The 18,309-nt window shown below is 45.3% G+C and overlaps 1 long non-coding RNA gene and 1 pseudogene across 1 annotated transcript in view; both read right to left on the bottom strand.

Moving 5' to 3' along the window:
- LOC100396575 (REST corepressor 2 pseudogene) lies at window positions 1-5,785 on the bottom strand (annotated as a pseudogene).
- A 364-nt stretch (window positions 5,786-6,149) lies between these two features.
- Window positions 6,150-18,309, bottom strand: part of LOC118144305 (uncharacterized) — a 33,479-nt gene continuing 21,319 nt past the window's right edge. Inside the window, exons 3-4 of the long non-coding RNA XR_004728969.3 lie at window positions 13,685-13,849; window positions 6,150-7,944 (exon numbers count right to left, since the gene is read on the bottom strand). This is a non-coding gene — a long non-coding RNA (uncharacterized LOC118144305). The remainder of the gene's footprint in view (window positions 7,945-13,684; window positions 13,850-18,309) is intronic.

The following is an 18,309-nucleotide window of genomic DNA, read 5'->3' as shown; positions in this document are numbered from 1 at the left end:
AAGTTCCCAACCCCCATTTCTCCAAGCTTCTGGAAGATGAGCTTGGTGGGCACCCTCAGAGCCTTAGCATTTCCCAGCTGGCCCCTGAAGACAGAGCCTCCCTTCCAGCCTCTGCTGCTGTAAGGCCCCTCTGCCCACCTCCCCCCTGCAGCCCCCTCCCCACCTCACCCCAGATTTACTACTAAAAGAAGGGAAAGAGGAATGAGAACAGCCAGCACACCCAACTGTCCTCTCCCCACCCCGCAAGCTAAGGTCACTGCCCTTGACACACAAAGGGCAGGGCCCAGAGGCCAAGCCCCAGCAGACTAGGAGGCAGCTATTCCCCTCCCAGCCAGGAAGCAAAAGTGCCCTCAGGCCAGCTCAGAGTTACCTGAGCCCCGGCCCAGCTAGCAGGAACACAGGCAGAACCCACAGGTCCGGGCTGGGCTGTCGGCAGCTCTGGGTCTTGGGAAGACCCAGCAAGAGCCCTAGTCCCTTCTGTCCTCAGTGGCACAAGAGATGCCTGGGGATGTCCAGCAAAGGGGTCCTGGATCCTGTGGTTGGTGGAGGACTCAGGGCTCAGAGTGAGGGCCTAAGGGCTCCAGAGGGGCTCCAATCAGGGTGGGTGGGGGCTGAGGGCCAGGACAGGCATTATAGTGGGAGGCAGCCAGAGTGGGGCAGATGAGAGTCGGTGGGGGCTGGTTGGGGGCCAGCTGGGGCTGGAGGAAGCACCCTGCTGCAGTGGGGATGGTTGTCGGAGCAGAGTGGGAGCCATGGGCAAAGGTAGCCTCAGCAATGAGGCAGCTGGGACAGCGAGGTGGGAGGTAGAGGGGGGTAGCACCGGGGGCACTGATCAGGGCACAGACATGGAGACCGATGTAATCGGGACCTCATCATCTTCCTCTAGAGCTGGGGCTGTTAAGGGAGCTCCTCTCCTAGCCTCCTCCATGGAAACTGCGCCTCCAGGGACCCCATCCTGTTCAGCCTCCCATTCTTGCAGCACCTCCTCCAGACTGAAGCAGCACCGGTAGCTCACAAAGGTCTTCACCTGGGTCAGCGTCTTGTTTCCAATCACCGCTGCAATACCTGCAAAGTCTCTGCCATACTTACAGATGGCCTGGACAGCCAAAAGCTGCTCATCTGTGGTGCAGCGGGAGCTGAATTGGTGTTGGCCTCCAGGGGGCGGAGGGGGTCAATGCCGCCTCCAGGGCTTGATGCAGGCTGCTGTTCATCAGCTTTGTGCTCTGTACCTCTCTCTTGGGGTCTCCAGCATCAGGCTTTCCCTCCCTCACACCTCCTCAACCCTCTTTGAGCTCATCACTGTCTCCTTTGTCCTTGTGGCCCCCCAGCCTCTGGGCCTGTCTGTCCATCACGCTGGTTCAGCTGCGGATCTTCTTCCAAGAGTAGTAATACTTAAAACAAAAAAGCTATTTTAATATTTTTTAAAAATAAGATATTATTTTATGGGAATCAACTTGCCAGGCAGCATCTGCTGGATCCACTGGAAACACTTGGCATGGAAGCCAAAGGCCTGTTCAAACAGCACCTTGTCCTCTACCGTCCACTTGTCAGGGAGCGTGGTGAAGGTGGCCAGGTGGGCCAGGGACTTCTCCACATTGTGCTTATGCCTCAGGAGCATGCCCAGCACCTGCTCAATGTTGTCTCCATGCTTCTCCTTGGCCGTCACAATGTACTACCGGCCAAGCTTGGCATCTGACACGCAGTGGTTGGGTGACCACACCAGCATCCCTTCCGCTCCTTGCTGCTGCAGTGTGCGGGGCTCTCAGGCTTGCACTCCGGAATTACGGCCTGGTAATCGGTTCCCACAGGGATGATGCTGTCTCGCCAGTGCTCCCCGTCACCGCTGTCATCCTCCGAGTGGGGCTGTCTGCCGTCAGGCACTGTGTTGGTCCGGCTACAGGACAGGATCCCCAGCCTGGCTCGGCTTCTCCATTACCCAGGGCATTACCCTGCCCAGCTGCCCTGGTGGGGGGTGGGGAGTGCAGGAGCCTTCAGAGAGTGAACAGTGGCTGCCACACTTACCCCAAGCACAGTGCCTGGCTGGGCCTGAGAGGTCATCACACGCTGTCTTCCATCTTGCCCCTGCCCCCAAGATGCTACTTTTTTAGAGGGTACTTTATTTTTACCCTGCTATGACATCTGAATCAGTCAATTTGAAACCTGATTCCCCCCATTTATTGGACATTCTTAATGGTGATTAAATATTTACGCTGTCAGAGGCCTGTTTTTTCCCTACCGTGAAAGCGGCAAATTTGGAACATTCAGGAACTTTAATTCTGAGGACAGGCACGCTTACATTCATAGCCAAATGGTCAAAGATGCATTTCTCAGTCTCTCTGATTTGGTGGGAGGAGGAGGAGGCCTGGTGGGGATGGTGATGAAAGGACAGGTGTGTGATCCTAGGGGCACAATCCTGGCCAACTGGATTTCTTGCTGACTGAGGACTGGACACGGAACTGTTCTGAGGCCAGTTAGCAATCAGCAGAGTTGGCCTAAGTCAAGGGTCCCTTTTGGTTGTCCTGTGTGACCGCTGGAAGCCCACCCACCTGGGTCCCAGAACTCATGGACCTGGGCTCCTACGTATCTCATTCCCAGCCGTGAGGGAGGTAAGGTTTGCCTTGCCAGCACTCACAGTCTCTTATGTGCCCAACTAATCCTACCTCGATGGTGGTGATGGTGTTACCCCTAGCCACCCTGGCCCACTGGGAACTCCAGTGTCATGATTAAGAGCTCAGGCCTCAACGAGGGCCACCCTGAGGAACTTAGGCCTGCACAAGGGCACGCAGCCAAGGGGCATGAGGAACTAAAACCCAGCCTGTTTTCTGTTTACCAAATCTTGCACCCTGGCTTGGGGCTGGATGTTCCCAAAGGAAGTGGCGCCTTTTTCTTTGTACAAAGACTTTGGAGGCTGGCAGTGATCCCAGCCAGGCCTAGGTTCCAGACCCTGTGCACCACTCAGTAACTACGCAGGCTTGAGCTATCTGAGCCTCAGCATCCTCACCGTGGTTTGAAAAAATAGCATTCATCATGGGGGATTTTCATGCGTATTGAATGAGATAATATGTGTAAAGCATTTAGCACAATGCCTGGCACACAGGAAGTTGCTCAGTAAATAAAAAACATTATGATTACCATTATTATTACCAGGACTCTAATGCTGTGTTAACTCAGCATTATTAGTATTAGTACGGGTTTGCTAGGACTGCCATTAACAAAGTATCACAGTTATTTCCTCACAGGTCTGGAGGTTGGAAGTCCAAGATCAAGGTGTTGGCAGGGCTGGTCTCTTCTGAGGCTTGTAGATGTCCATCTTCTCTCAGTATCTTCACATGGTCCTTCCTCTGTACATATCTGTGTCCAGGTTTCCTCTTCTTATAAGAAAACCAGGCTGGGCACAGTGGCTCAAGCCTGTAATCCCAGCACTTTGAGAGGCCGAGGTGGGTGGATCACTTGAGGTCAGGAGTTTAAGACCAGCTTGGCCAACATGGCCCGTAATCCCAGCTACTCGGGAGGCTGATGTAGGAGAATTGCTTGAACCCAGGAGGCAGAGGTTGCAGTGAGCCAAAATCATGCCACTGCACTCCAGCCTGGGTAACAGAGTGAGCCTGTCTCAAAAAGAAGGAGGAGGAGGAGGAGGAGGAGGGAGGAAGAAGGAAGGGAGAAGGAGGAAGAAGGAAGGGAGGAGGAAGAGAAGAAGGAGAAGGAGGAGAATGAGAAGGAGAGGGAGAGGGGGAGAGGAGGAGGGGGAGGGGAGGGGGAGGAGGAGAGGGAGGGGAGTGGGGAGGGAGAAGGAGAAGGAGAAGGAGGAAGGAGAAGATACACAGATCTGTGATTTCCAAATGGCATAAGGAATAGGTCAGAAAGTAACAACAGTAGGCTGGAGTGGGAGGGTTTTCAAGAACTGCAATAAAGGAGGAAGAACAGCAGATTCAGGGGCAGGTACTTTCAAAGAGGTGAGAAAGTGATCAAGAAAACAAGTTGGTGTAAATATTACAAGCAAATAGAAGATATGAAGCAGGATGGCAGATGGCAAAATTGCCCCTGTCCTTGGGAAGTCCTTTCAAAGAAGGGAAGAATTTTTATTAAATATGGAATTTGGGGGTATAGTGCTTTAAGAAATATACCATAGCAAAAGCCAGACTTTGAGCATAGGCAAGCATTACTAAAGCTTCATTACTAAATGCTATTTGCTGCCCATTGAATGTGTACCCCACGAATGCTGTGAACTATCAGGACGTGTGTGGGGGTGTATGTGAAATTAGATTAAGGGTCACAGACAGTACAAAGCCAAGAACACTAATGGCAGGAGTGTAATTCCTTTTCTAGGTACAAGTCCTATCATTTCAGCTAGACATTCGGCCTCTGTGACCAGGCTATGCGTTGTTAATGATACTGGGATTATGAGATTTTATTGTGAGTGAAAGGTATTCAAAAACCATTGCTGGTTGTATGTGCATGAGAGTGACCAAACTAAAATCCAAAAGACAAAATGTGATTCATGAAACCACATTTTACCTAGTTCAGGAAGGACCCACGGAAGTGACGCTCAAGTGCCTGTAGGAAGGGTGCAGTTAGCATTGAAGGCATGAAAAGAGGCACCTTGGCTGGGCGCAGTGACTCACGCCTGTAATCCCAGCACTTTGGGAGGCCAGGGCAGGCGGATCACTTGAGGTCAGGAGTTCAAGACCAGCCTGGCCAACATGGTGAAACCTTAGTCTCTACTAAAAATACAAAAATCAGCTGGGCGTGGTGGCGCGCACCTGTAGTCCCGGCTACTTGAGAGGCTGAGGCAAGAGAATCACTTGAACCTCCTAGGAGGTGGAGGTTGCAGTGAGCTGAGATTGTGCCACTGCACTCCAGCCTGGGTGACAGAGCAAGACTCAAAAAAAAAAAAAAAGAGGGGCCTTAAAGAAATAGGAGTTAAACTGATGGTAGCGATTGTGAGCACATTTCTCTGGCTGTTTTGTTGTTGAATAGAATGTGTAGATGAAACAAAACAGGCCGTGGTAGCAGGCTGCTGGAAAGAGCCTTCCTGCTGTATGGAGGGTTCTGGGGCCTCAGCATGCAAAGCCCAAAGATGTTGCCCATAAACCGACCCCAGTGAGCAGCCCCTACTGGCCAAGATAACTCTTTCAGCTTCACACTTGTCCAGCACTTAAAACCTGTGCTCATCTTTTGACTCTTACCATCATTATTGTTAAAAACAACAAGTATTCTCAACATCACTGGTCATTAGAGAAATACAAATCAAAACTGCAGTGAAATACCATCTCAAGCCAGTTAGAATGGCGACCATTAAAAAATCAGGAGACAACAGATGCTGGAGAGGATGTGGAGAAATAGGAACACTTCTACACGGTTGGTGGGAGTGTAAATTAGTTCAACCATTGTGGAAGGCAGTGTGGCGATTCCTCAAGGACCTAGAAATAGAAATTCCATTTGACCCAGCAATCCCATTACTGGGTATATATCCAAAGGATTATAAATCATTCTATTATAAAGACACATGCACACATATGTTCACTGTGGCACTGTTCAGAATAGCAAAGACTTGGAACCAACCCAAATGCCCATCAAAGATAGACTGGATAAGGAAAATGTGGCACATATACACCATGGAATACTATGCAGCCATACAAAGGATGAGTTCATGTCCTTTGCAGGGACATGAATGAAACTGGAAACCATCATTCTCAGCAAACTGACACAAGAACAGAAAACCAAACACTGCATGTTCTCACTCATAAGTGGGTGTTGAACAATGAGAACACGTGGACACAGGGAGGAGAACATCACACACCGGGGCTTGTCAGTGGGTGGTGGGAGATGCTAGGGGAGGGATATTGGGGGTGGAGGGATTGGGGAGGGATAAGATTAGGAGAAATACCTAATGGAGATGATGGGGAGAATGGATGCAGCAAACCACCATGGCACATGTATACCTATGTAACAAACCTGTACGTTCTGCATATGTACCCCAGAACTTAAAGTATAATAAAAAAAATTGAGTTCAACTAAGCATTTATCAAATATTTGAAGTCACTGGGGTATACAAATAAGTTTCTAACCACATTGGCCAATGTTTAAGGACTTTATATCTGGCAAAAAAAGGAAAAAAAGGTATTTATTAGAGGACTTTCATATGTAGGGGCTTATGCTAAGAGCTAAGAATATACTTGGTACTGTCTCCTGTTGTTAGCAGTGGGATTTTCATGCTTCTTTAAATGAGCCAGGCTCTTTCAAGCACCGGTGCCCTTGCATTTGCTGTACATTTCATCAGAAATACCCTTTCCATCTTCTCAGCTTTGTGAACTCTTACTTATCCACTATGGTCCAGTGTAAAAGCCACTTGCTCCTGGGATTCTTCCTTTAAATTGTTCTGGAATGCCTCTACTAGACGATAAGCTCCCAATTAAAAAATAAAACTACAAATGAAGTACTAGCTCATCTTTGTGTCCCTAGGACCCATGTACAGTAAGGGCCCATTCATTTATTATGAAATAGTGTCTGCTCCACGCCAGGCTCTGTTCTAGCAGTGTGACTGAACTCGCCTGTTGAATTTGTATAACGGGACCAACTCCTCCACTTGGTTCTGAATTCCCTGCTCTGAACTTGAAGAGCACTTTATCGGTAAGTTCACAGCATTTAAATCTGGTGACTCACATCATGCACTACACATTGTTTGTGTGTATAGCTCTTCACTTAATCTAATTTATTTGAGATCAGGGAGGGCGTCTTACTCAGTTTATCTCCACATTCCCCGTATTCCTCAAACTTTCTGTTCATTAACTCACTCCCATCTTTTTAACGATACTTCCTGAGAACCTACTATGTGCTAGGTATGTGTGGCGGGCTGGGGTTATTGCAATGAGCAAGACCAATGGTGTTATTTTCGTGCAGATTACTGGGCTTTACACAGAGTCAGTATTCAATAAATGTCAGTTGAATTGTAGTGTAAAGGCTCCATACTTTTTAGGGTCAGGGGTCTTTCTTTGAGGTACCCACAGTCCCACATACAATGACAAAACTTGGCATCTGCACAATGCATATTTACCAATTCATGAATTGATTATCTCTGCAGAGAAAGAGAATAAAAGGAGAAAACAACTCCTTGCCACCAAAAATATTATTGACAACATGGAGGAGCAACCACTGAACACAGCTTTTGATTTATTTGTTAATTTACAGCACCTTTCAAACTTTGTTTGAAAATGGCTTTATACTGAAAAGCGAAGCATCTTATACTGTAATTATGTCAGGCAAGCCTACAATAATTATAATAATTATCAACTGAGTGCCAATAATACTTTAAGAACTCCACTGAGCATAAAGATCGCACCAGCGCCTAACAGGTATTTAAAATTAAGCTCCTTAAAATTGCAAAGGCACAGACATAGTGTTTTCTATTTTTTAGTAAGTGAAGATTCTGACAAATAATTACCCTCTTTTCCCCGGTAGAAACTTCTGTTTACACGGAAAACTTTCTCTGAGATAGATTTCTTCTAAATCCACTGGAAATTTGAGCAACTGAGTTTCTTTAACATATCTTCAATGACATTCTCTCATCTGTATGAAAAATATGACAATATGCTAGATCTCGGAGCCCTTCCAGAGCAGAAGGGACACACCCGTTAACAGACAAGTTTTCATAGGTATGTCGTTCTACTAAGCATAGAAAAAGGCAGACTTTGAAGCACGCTAGGATTCCCCCTAGTGGATGTAAAAGGTACTTGATTTAAGAAAAAAAAAATCCACACCTGAGGGGAGTTGGTGGGTACCGTGGTTTACAAACATTCATTCCTCCCTAGCATCTGCTCCTGAAAGTTGGAAGCGTGTCACCGATTAATAAAGGTTTGATTAGCACTCCTCTTTCTATCTGGCATCCATAGTAATTAAGGTGTCTGCCTGCAGGCTTGCAAATGCAGCATGAAATTACAGTCAGCCCTAGAACAGAGAAATAAAATGAACACTCTTTAAAACAACACCATCTAATTTCCATAAGACACTCCCCAAATCAAATTCTCATCTGTGACTATTTTGGTTTAAACTGATGTGGTGCCTTTATCCAAATCATGAAAAAGATTGAGAGACTCTGTTATTATCTGTCAATGGTGGCCAGCTACTTTAAAAATGTGCTCTTGTGTATTGTCCAAATTAGATTTCTGGGTGTTGGTCTCTGTCATGTCTTTTACAAATCCCCACTACTTCTCATGTGTCACATCTATGAATTCATTCCATACACATTTGTTGATTATAGTCACAGGGCCAGGTGCTAAATAGTGGGGGATAAAGAACACAGATAAGACACAGATCTTGGCCTCTGAAAAGCTGCTGATCTATTCTGACATGTCAACTTTCTGCCTCCTTTATTGGCTCTGCTTTCTCCTCCTACCTTTAAAAATGTAGATGTGTAGGTGACCATGATAACTATTTTTATCTTCCCAGAGAGGTTTACCATTCCTGTTCTTCTGAGAAAGAGGCTGTACCTTCCTTCCAGCCATACAGGGGCATATGACATGGGTCTGGCCAATCCAAGTGCCCTGTAGGTTTGGTCTAAGGATGGGTCATGTGATTCTAGCAAAGTCAACTGGAGTTCTTTACAGGAATTATTATAGAAATGATGGGAGAAAAGAGGTTTTTTATGGGCGTGGCTAATCTGGGGCTAGCAGTGGCTTTGCCCTCTGCCTAGCAGAAAAGTCCTGAATGAGATAGAGATGGGGGCGGGGTGGAGGGGAGAGAGAGAGGGACTGACTGCTGAGGCTCACCAGGACTGAGTGCTCAGCTAACGCTTGGTCATCACTCTTGACATCAGTCCCTTCTTCTGTCTTTGGCACCCTCTCATCCCTGCAGTATTCTCCCTGGTCAGTATCACCAATGCACACAAGCTTCCATCACTGCTTATTTGCTGATGGCTCTAAGATATCTACACAAATGTGATTTCTTCATCTCTGAACATTAGGCCTTGAACTTTAGATCTGTATGTCTAAATGCCTACTGGCCATTTCCCTTGGACATTCTATACTTACTTGAAGTCAATTTTCTTCCATACCTTTTCCCTGCAGGTTCCTAGTCTTATTGGGTGACACCACTGTGCATCCAGGTTTTCAAATCAGAAGGTGGAAATCATCCTAGATGCTTATTTCACCTTCTATATTTAATCAACCAGTAAGCCCACTAATTCGTATCATGGGCTTGATTTCTCGTTATAAGATTTCTTATTTCCCAGATCCTCTCTGTTCTGTCCTTCCTACTCCTTAGCTTGGCCTCTCATCACTTCAGCACTAGGCTGTTTTAGGCGAGACTGGTGTTCCTGGTCCCAGGTTCGTTGCCCACCTCCTCCAACCCAACCTTCACACTGCCCTTTCATTGTATTCCAAAATGAAAGCTGATGGGATTACTTCCTGTTAGAAATACTTCAGTGACTCCCATTGTTTCCCAATTGCTTTATACCATGGCTTCATCCGGCCCCACTCTTCTTGGCAACACCTTCCTACACCAAACAAGGGCACTGGCTGCTGGAGGTGAACAGCCTAGGAGCTTTCTTTGTCAGGTTCCACCCAACAGTCCCAAGGGCTGAGAGAGCAGGGTAGTATCTCAACATACTTTATGAAACACACATTGGGAAGCCCTGACTTAGAGGAGACAGCTTATATTTCTTAGCTTGATACATAAGGTCCCTGCCTGGCCATTTTTGCAATATTATGTCCTCCATTTCTTCATGTGCACATGTGACTGGGCTCTGGGCTGAGCTAGGTGAAGAGTAGCTGCATGGGGCCAGCTAATCTGAACTCTGGAGCATCTATTGGCACAGGTTGATAAGCCTGCAGATGTTTGTTGCTGTTTTGTTCTGTCTAACGGAGGCGATGGATGCTAGCCTTCTATGGAAAGACACAAAGGAAAGTAGATGAAATTAGTATGCTTCCTATCCTCAGACATTCCTTAATAGAGAGCAGGGTAGTCAGGAGCTAGAAGGTATACCATGTTCAAAAACTGATGACATTCAGGGCCTTTGCATCGCCTTGTGGATTAGTGACAGCGTGAGACAGAGAGTCCGAGAGGAGAGCTTTCTCACTCTCTTTGCATCAAAGGGAGGAGAGAGAGGATCAGGGAAGAAGCTACATTCTCAAAGATATTCCCCCTGGGGACTCCCCAGAATGACTGGAGAGATGGAAGGAGGAAGGGGTTGAATCCTAGAGTTATGCCAGGTAGGCATAATCAGGCAGAAAAATTCAGGGGGTATTAGTCGTGATCCCATTGATACCCACTGGGGAGACCTGTGCAAAATAGTTTACAGAAGCTGCATAAATTGGTTATGACATGTTTAGCTGTAAGGGAAAAAAACCCTAATTACTTAGAGCATAGGCAAGTAGAGGTTAATCTTTTCTTGTGCAAAAAGGAGCCCAGTTGCTAGTGTTGGTTGCTATTCGCTGTTACTGTCAAAGAGCCCCTCCAGGCTCTTAATATCTTTCTGCTGTCACAAGATAGCTGCCACAACTGGGAACATCATATCTGTTTTCAAGACAAGGAGGGGAAGGCTAGCTTTCTCCTAGCAAGACTCTGTCTTTTTTTTTTTTTGTCCATACAGAAATCCCTGAGCAGACTTCTCCCTTGGACTTCATTGATCAGAATGTGGTCACATGCCCACACTATACCAACCTCTGAGGAAGAGAGAAAGAATGACCGTGATGGGCTCATGAGCCCAGGTGTGGAGGAGGAACACCTTGAGATGATCCCAGATACAAAACTAGGGTCCTCTTATCAGGGAAGAAATGAATGCCCAGTATGTAAAGAATGCTTGTGCATTGCTCCCTCCCGAAAGATTCACAGTTCTGATGCTGAACGTCTCCCTGTCCCTCTTGCCATTGCCTAAATCCAACTCACGCTTGGGGTTCCCACTCCAGCATCTTCTCCGACTCTTGCTCTCATTCTCCAGAATTGACCAACCCTTTCCGGGTGGCATCAACATACCTAGTCCATATGCCTGCACTTGCTCTTGCTACACTCCATTGCGATATGTATTTGTCAAGTGTCCCTGTGACCTCCTAACTCCTTGAAGGCAGTTCACATTATATTCATCTTTGTCTCTAATATCTAGCATGATGCCTGGTACATAGTGTTAAGTATTTGTAGAAGAGATGTTGCATGATAAAATCTAAATAGACATAGGAAATCCAAGATAGGAAATAATCATGTTAGCACTGGCATCTTCAAGCATGAAGGGCCACTGAATATGTACCATAGACAGTGATTCAATTCAGCCACACCTATTTATGGAGGATCTATTGTCTGCCAAGCACCAGGGGCGACACTAGAGAAGGAGAACACAGTTTCCGTGGGAAGACCGTATGCAGAGCAAAGATAACTAACAAACAAAAATAGCATCTGATAAGTGTCTCATTAGAGCTACAGGAGAGCGTGGCGGTGGGGAGACGGCGGACATTGGGACAGTGGTAGAAATGGTAATTAAAATCCACAGGTAATTCCAAGCCCTAATTTAATCAACACTTTCAACCTCCACCCATCCACAACTTCTTAGGGATGCAGGAAAATTGTCAGATTGGGATGTCATTTCCTCGAGGAGTCCTGCCTATCTGTCAGTGCACCTGTGACCCAGTAGTAAAAGAACCACATGGTAAACAGCCAAAGAGAGAACCAGGGAGAAAAGGGGACCTTGATAATTCACAGCTTAGATAGTCAGCTCTTGAATAGCTGAAAGCCGATGCAGTTTTAACCAGTGATTTGAAGATCAAATGATTCCAGGTTTTACAATTGGACTGCATTTGAGGTTTCTGATAAGATGTGTTATTGGAAAAGAGGTAACTAAAACCATGTGAAAGGCACAGTGAAATGCACTAAATGGATCATTTTCTAGGCCCTTCACTTCATGGAAACTGTGCTTGCCAGGGGACAATACTGAGAGTCTCTTAAGGCATACTTAACATGCCACGGGGGGCATGAACCCCTTTGACAGGCTGGTGAAATCTATGGACTTTTCTCAGGATGCTTAAAATGCATAAAAATATAATACATAGACTTACACAGGCAGTCAACTATATTGAAATACAGCTACAAAAGATTTTTTAAAATATGGCATCATAACGTGTTATTTAATAGCAGTGTAAATAACAAAAACTAGTGACATTGCTAATATTTAATCATTATCTGAAGTTGTAATAAATATAAATTGAGATAGCTGCAGCAACTGTCACGCAATTTGAAAAGATCTGTGATTTCTCTTGGTGACAAAAAGTCACAGGTGCTACTAATACTATTCCAATTTGTTGCCTACATTTGTAATTGCAGGGAATGTTAAATTTCAGTTAGAGGGAAGAGAAAATAAAGATGTCATTTTATTTTGCCATTCAAGTTCACAGACCAGGTTAGAAACCACTGTTACGCGGTCCCTCTACCACATGGCAGCCAGGTTGAGAACTAAGGCCCCCACGTGTTTCCCTGACATTGATGGGCACAGCCCTAGGAGGTCAGGTCCCACCTATTCAAGTAATTAAATCACAATTTATATCTTGCACCTTAAAAAAATATGTATGTGGCTGGATGAGGTGGCTCACGCCTGTGATCCCAGCACTTTGGGAGGCCGAGGTGGGTAGATCACAAGGTCAAGAGATCGAAACCATCCTGGTCAACATGGTGAAACCCAGTGTCTACTAAAAATACAAAAATTAGCTGGGTGTGGTGGCACGCACCTGCAGTCCCAGCTACTTGGGAGGCTAAGGCAGGAGAATTGCTTGAACCTGGGAGGCGGAGGTTGCAGTGAGTTGAGATCGTGCCACTGCACTCCAGCCTGGTGCCTGGCGACAGAACAAGACTGTCTCAAAAAAAAAAAAAAAAAAAAATATATATATATATATATATGTGTGTTCTTAGATAGATAGGTTCAACAACAAGAAGTGAGGAAGGGGCCTATCAGGCTGCTGGTTGGAAAGACCTTTATTGAATTCATTGCCATCAACTCTCCTTAGCAGGTACCTCTCCGACACTGGTTATCTTGTTTTCTTTCTTTTTCTTTTTCTTTCTTTTTTTTTTTTTTTTTTTGAGATGGAGTCTCACTCTGTTGCCAGGCTGGAGTGCAATGGCACATCTCAGCTCACTGCAACTTCTGCCTCCCAGGTTCAAGCCATTCTCCTGCCTCAGCCTCCAGAGGAGCTGGGACTACGGGCACACACCACCACACCTGGCTAATTTTTCGTATTTTTAGTAGAGACAGGGTTTTGCTACATTAGCCAGGATGGCCTCGATCTCTTGACTTTGTGATCCGCCCTCCTCAGCCTCCCAAAGTGCTGGGATTACAGGCATGAGCCACCGCACCCGACCAGTTATTGTGTTTTCTGCTGATTTAGTAGCTTGCTGGATCGGTTACATCCTCTTGTGGTGTTCTTGCCCCATAAGATGTGGGCAGTTCAGATATAGGAAATAGTTCAGGAAGAGGAAATTCAAACTCCCCACCTAGAGAAGCTGTTTGCTCTTTGCATGAAAGTACTCTTTGAAGATGGGTGGGGGATAAAGACAGGCCTCTCTGAAAGGGGAATTTTGTGACCACTAAAATACAAATAAGGAACTCATCTTTTTTTTTTTCTCACAAATGCAAAGTTGAAATCAATTCATTGGGCCACTCACACAGGGGTAAGAGACACAGTTCCCCTTTCCTGTTTATTTTAGTACTTACCTAAATGAGAAGGGAGGAGGAGTTGGGGGAAGGGCAGATCACAATTTCATTGTTGCAAAAATGATGTTCCTTTTCAACCTAGAAATTAGCACATCAGGCCACACTCGTCCTTCAACAATCACCATCTTGCTGATTACGTGTGTCTTCAAAGATTAGCTTCCATACCTGTAAATTAAAAGAAAGGTAAAATTCATTTGACAATAGAAAAGTGTACATCTAAATAGTAGGTCATTAGTGAAAAAACCAGGGGATTTAGAAACAAAACAAAACTATTCTCAGACCAAATTTATGGGGGCAACGCATTCTAAAATACGGAGTTACTACATCTTCATATTTAAAAGTCTTTTGACCAGTTATATACTTATAATTTAAATAACAACAACAACAAAAAAAGCAAGGCTAAGAAAACACCTTCTGGGTGGCTGGCTACTTGACTGTAGGTCATATGATCATATATTTCCCCAATCACTTGCGTTTGTACTTTGATTGTAAGACAAGCAGAGCCTATATCCTATTCTATTACAGCTATTTGTGAGGTTTTTTTTTTTCCTTGATTTTAAATTTCTGGAGCTGACATCTCCAGGGTCATGCCAGACAATTAGTAGGTTCTCAATAAACCTTTGTTGAGTTGAATAGAACCCAGAGAAGTATTGCTGATGAGGGAGGATACAGCAAGTGATTTTTCTACAAAGCCTGACAAGCAGTGTTCAAAGTTTTCCACCAATAACATGAATAATGGATGTTAAAAAAACAAGCTTTAAAAATTTGCAAATTGCACAGAAGAAGTCTAGTAAAGAGGCTCTCCATGAACAGTGGAAACGTCAGAAATAAACAAAATTAAGTCTACCAGAGGCGTGAAAACAGTCACTATGCTATTATTGATGAAATTACTAATTCCAGTAATCATCGTGACCATTATTGCATGGTGACTCAGGCAGTTCCTTCATCCGTGAAACAGAGACATGAACAGAACCTCCATCCCTGGGTGGTTAGGAGGACTGAATGAGTTAATGCACACAGCACACTTCCAGTAGCACCTGGCACATGGGAAGTGTTAGTTACGCCAGGCGTGGTGCTGAGTGCTTCTCCTACTTGACTAATGGAAATAACAAAGGAGCCAGGATGAAGCGAAACCTTAGGAGCTGGGAAAAAGAAGAAAGGTCGGAACTTATGTTCTAGAGTTTTCATGTCTTAGTCTTTGTATGACTGTTGCTGCTGCCTGGTGCAACCTTCCACAGGCTGGCTCCCGTGGCTGGCTCCCTCTCATCCTGCAGGTCTCAGCTTAAAAGCCCGGCTCAGACTGCTTTCCCTCACTCACAGTGGAAAGTCGTGTCCCCTATGTTATTTCCCTCTTTCCCTTTAGAACACTTGAACACTGTGTGTAATTGCATAGCAATTGTTTATCTAGCTAGTGAATGTCTCCACCACTAGACTGTCCACTCCACGAAGGCAGGAACTGGTTGAGTTTACTAATTATCCTCAACTCCTAGCAAATTGCCTAGCACATACCACATGCTTAATGAATGAAATGAAACTATACCTGTTGTAAACAATGAATGAATACAAGTATAGCTTTTGTAAACAAATGGAATAAATGAATGTATCAGGGTTCCCGTTATACCCAAGGTCACTTCCAGGCAGCATGGCATCCTTGGTCTCTAAAAGATACTTGCCTTTTGAAAGAACACCAGCATTTAGAAAAGTGACCCTACTCCAAACACTGTAATTTTTTTTTTTTTGAGACACACACTCGCTCTATCACACAGGCTGGAGTGCAGTGGTGCGATTTCAGCTCAATGCAACCTCCACCTCCCAGGTTCAAGAGATTCTCCCCTGCCTCAGCCTCCCAAGTAGCTAGGATTACAGGTGCATGCTACCACACCACACCCAGCTAATTTTTTTGTATTTTTAGTAAAGACGGGGTTTCACCATGTTGCTCAGGCTGGTCTCGAACTGCTGACCTGGTGATCCACCTGCCTTGGCCTCCCAAAGTGCTGGGACTACAGGCATGAGCCACTGCGCCCGGCCCAAACATTGCAATTTAACACTGGATCCTCTGATGGCTTCTTTCAGGATCCTAAAGTTTGTGTCCAACCTCCAGAGAATGTTTAGCCGCCCCTACATCCCCACATAGTTCCTGGTTTTCATCAAATACATAAATATTGCCTAAAAGACAGGGGTGAGGAAGGAGAGTAAAGTTAGCCTGATAGCAGCTGGGGTATGAAAGTGAAGGAAGGGAAAATACAGAATTTGAGAATTCACTGCCGTTTTACCAAGAAACATTTCTTTTTTTTGAAACTTCTGGGATGGCAAGAAGTACATGCGCAAACCTCAGAGTTTGGGGCAATCAACAGTACCCTAACTTCCCTGAACAGGTTCAGACACCAAGGGCCAGGTATAGGAAAAGCCCAGATACTTTTAAAGTTAAAGATCCAAAGTGGAGAAAAGGAAAAAATGAAGAAAGAGCTCCAGCTCCACGGCGGGTGTCCTGGCACTAGTGGGGTCAACACAAACAGAGCTCAGGGAAGGAAGAGAGAGGGGAGGGGAAGTTTTTTGTTCTTAAAGGGTAATGTAGAAAAAAAAGAAAAAGCTCTGGCTGGGCGTGGTGGCTCATGCCTGCAATGTCGGCATTTTGGGAGGCCGAGGCAGGCAGATCACCTGAGGTCAGGAGTTCGAGATCAGTCTGCCCAACATGGTGAAACCCGGTTTCTACTAAAAATACAAAAATTAGCTGGGCCTGGTGATGGTGCCTATAATCCCAGCTACTCTGGAGGCTGAGGCAGGAGAATACCTTGAATCCAGGAGGTGGAGGATGCAGTGAGTTGAGATCACACCACTGCACTCCAGCCTGGGCAACAAGAACAAAACTCTGTCTAAAACAATCAAACAAACAAAAAACTCCTCACGTCAGAGTGACCAATAAGAACCCAGACTGCTACTTCCACTTTTATGTCGTGGCTGGCAGAGCACAGGGAGCCTGCCCTGGAAAGGACGGACAGGGAAAGCCTGGCTGCTGCTTACTCAGCCCCCCTTTGACAGAAGACTTGGTCCCCAGGTCAGGGATGATCAGGGAAGAGATCAGTGGACAGGAGCCAGAACTGGGCTGCATGTAGCCCAAACTGCGCCTGTGTGTGGATTACAAAAGGCGCACTCCCACCCCTTCTTCAAGACACTTTGCTTACTTCTGTTGGAAAATTGTTGTTATTGGCTGATTTATTAGAGTAAGACACATGACTATCAACTGCCAGAAAACTGTCATAAAAAATATACAAACTAACTGTGTTTACTATCAGTAATGGTCCTTTAGATGTGGTACCCTTGTGCAGAGGTCAGCCGGAAATAGAGAAGTTTGAAATAGTTGCATCAAGGCATCAAAAGCTTAGCTTCCTTGTTTCAGCATCCCTATTAATCCTTTGCAAAATCATGATCCTTAATGCATTTCTCTTCTTGCTATGGTCAACTTGTGATGCACTGGGTGGACAAAATAGAATGAACAGAAATGAAGCATCTGTTTGTCAGACAGCTTAAACCATGATGTTTCAAAAGAAAGGATTGGTATCATGTTAGAGTATTCAGGTAAATATGTGATTTGTATGTGGTTAAGTTCCAATAGCAGCCTGGTTTGGCACATTGAATGGTGTGTGTGAGATGCTTGAAATTAACAGTAAGGTAATATCTTTCCTGCATTTGGTTTCCCAAATTAAAATGCCCCTACATCAAATGGCTGTGGATTTATCCTGAGCATCAGCTCTGAGGTTGAGAACAGACAACATGTGTACCTCTGCCGCCTGATCATGCCTGGGGCTTTCTCATCTCACGGTCTCAAGGTCTCAAAACAGGTAACACAGAAATGAATGTTCTCAAATTCGTGGGGGAATCTCACCAGTTATTTTGGAAATAAATATAGCTGCATGCAGACAAGCTTCCATTTGTCCAGAATTACCTAACTAAGTGGAAGCTGCCCACACGATTACATTGGAGTTAAGTATTCTGAGCTCCACCCACTCTCTACCCATTTTTAGCATAGTGTGATGGAGGCAAACAGACCATGAGAACCATGTGGAAATGTCACAAATGACCAGATCCCAGGCCTGTTTGCAGGTGCTGTCTGACTCCTGGTCACCAGATCCTTCCCACCATAAATACACAAGTTCCTTTTCAAAATTCTTTCACACAAGTTCTCATGCTTTAAACTCACAAAAGTAGGACAGAGCTCCTATCTCTCCATTTTACAGAATGGGAAACAGACTCAGAGAGGCTAGTGTGTAGAAAAGTCAGAAAGCAGAATGTGGGTCCCTTGATTCTTTGGCCCAACATTCCATGAGTCTCAGCTCTTAGCACTGAAATCATGTGGGGGAACTTTGAAACATGTGGATGTCCAGGCCAATCCCAGCTTTTCAAGGGATAGAATCTGGAATACATATTTTCCTTTTCTTTCTTTTTTTTTTTTTTTGAGAGAGAGTTTTTCTCTGTCACTCAGGCTGGAGTTCAGTGGCACAATTTCGGCTCACTGCAACCTCCACCTCCCGGGTTCAAGCGATTCTCCTGCCTCAGCCTCCTGAGTAGCTGGGACTATAGGTGCATGCCACCATGCCCAGCTATTTTTTTGTATTTTTTTAGTAGAG

Source organism: Callithrix jacchus, chromosome 9, assembly GCF_049354715.1.
Source record: "Callithrix jacchus isolate 240 chromosome 9, calJac240_pri, whole genome shotgun sequence".
NCBI classification, from domain to species: domain Eukaryota; kingdom Metazoa; phylum Chordata; class Mammalia; order Primates; family Cebidae; genus Callithrix; species Callithrix jacchus.
This window is presented reverse-complemented; position numbering and strand designations above follow the sequence as displayed.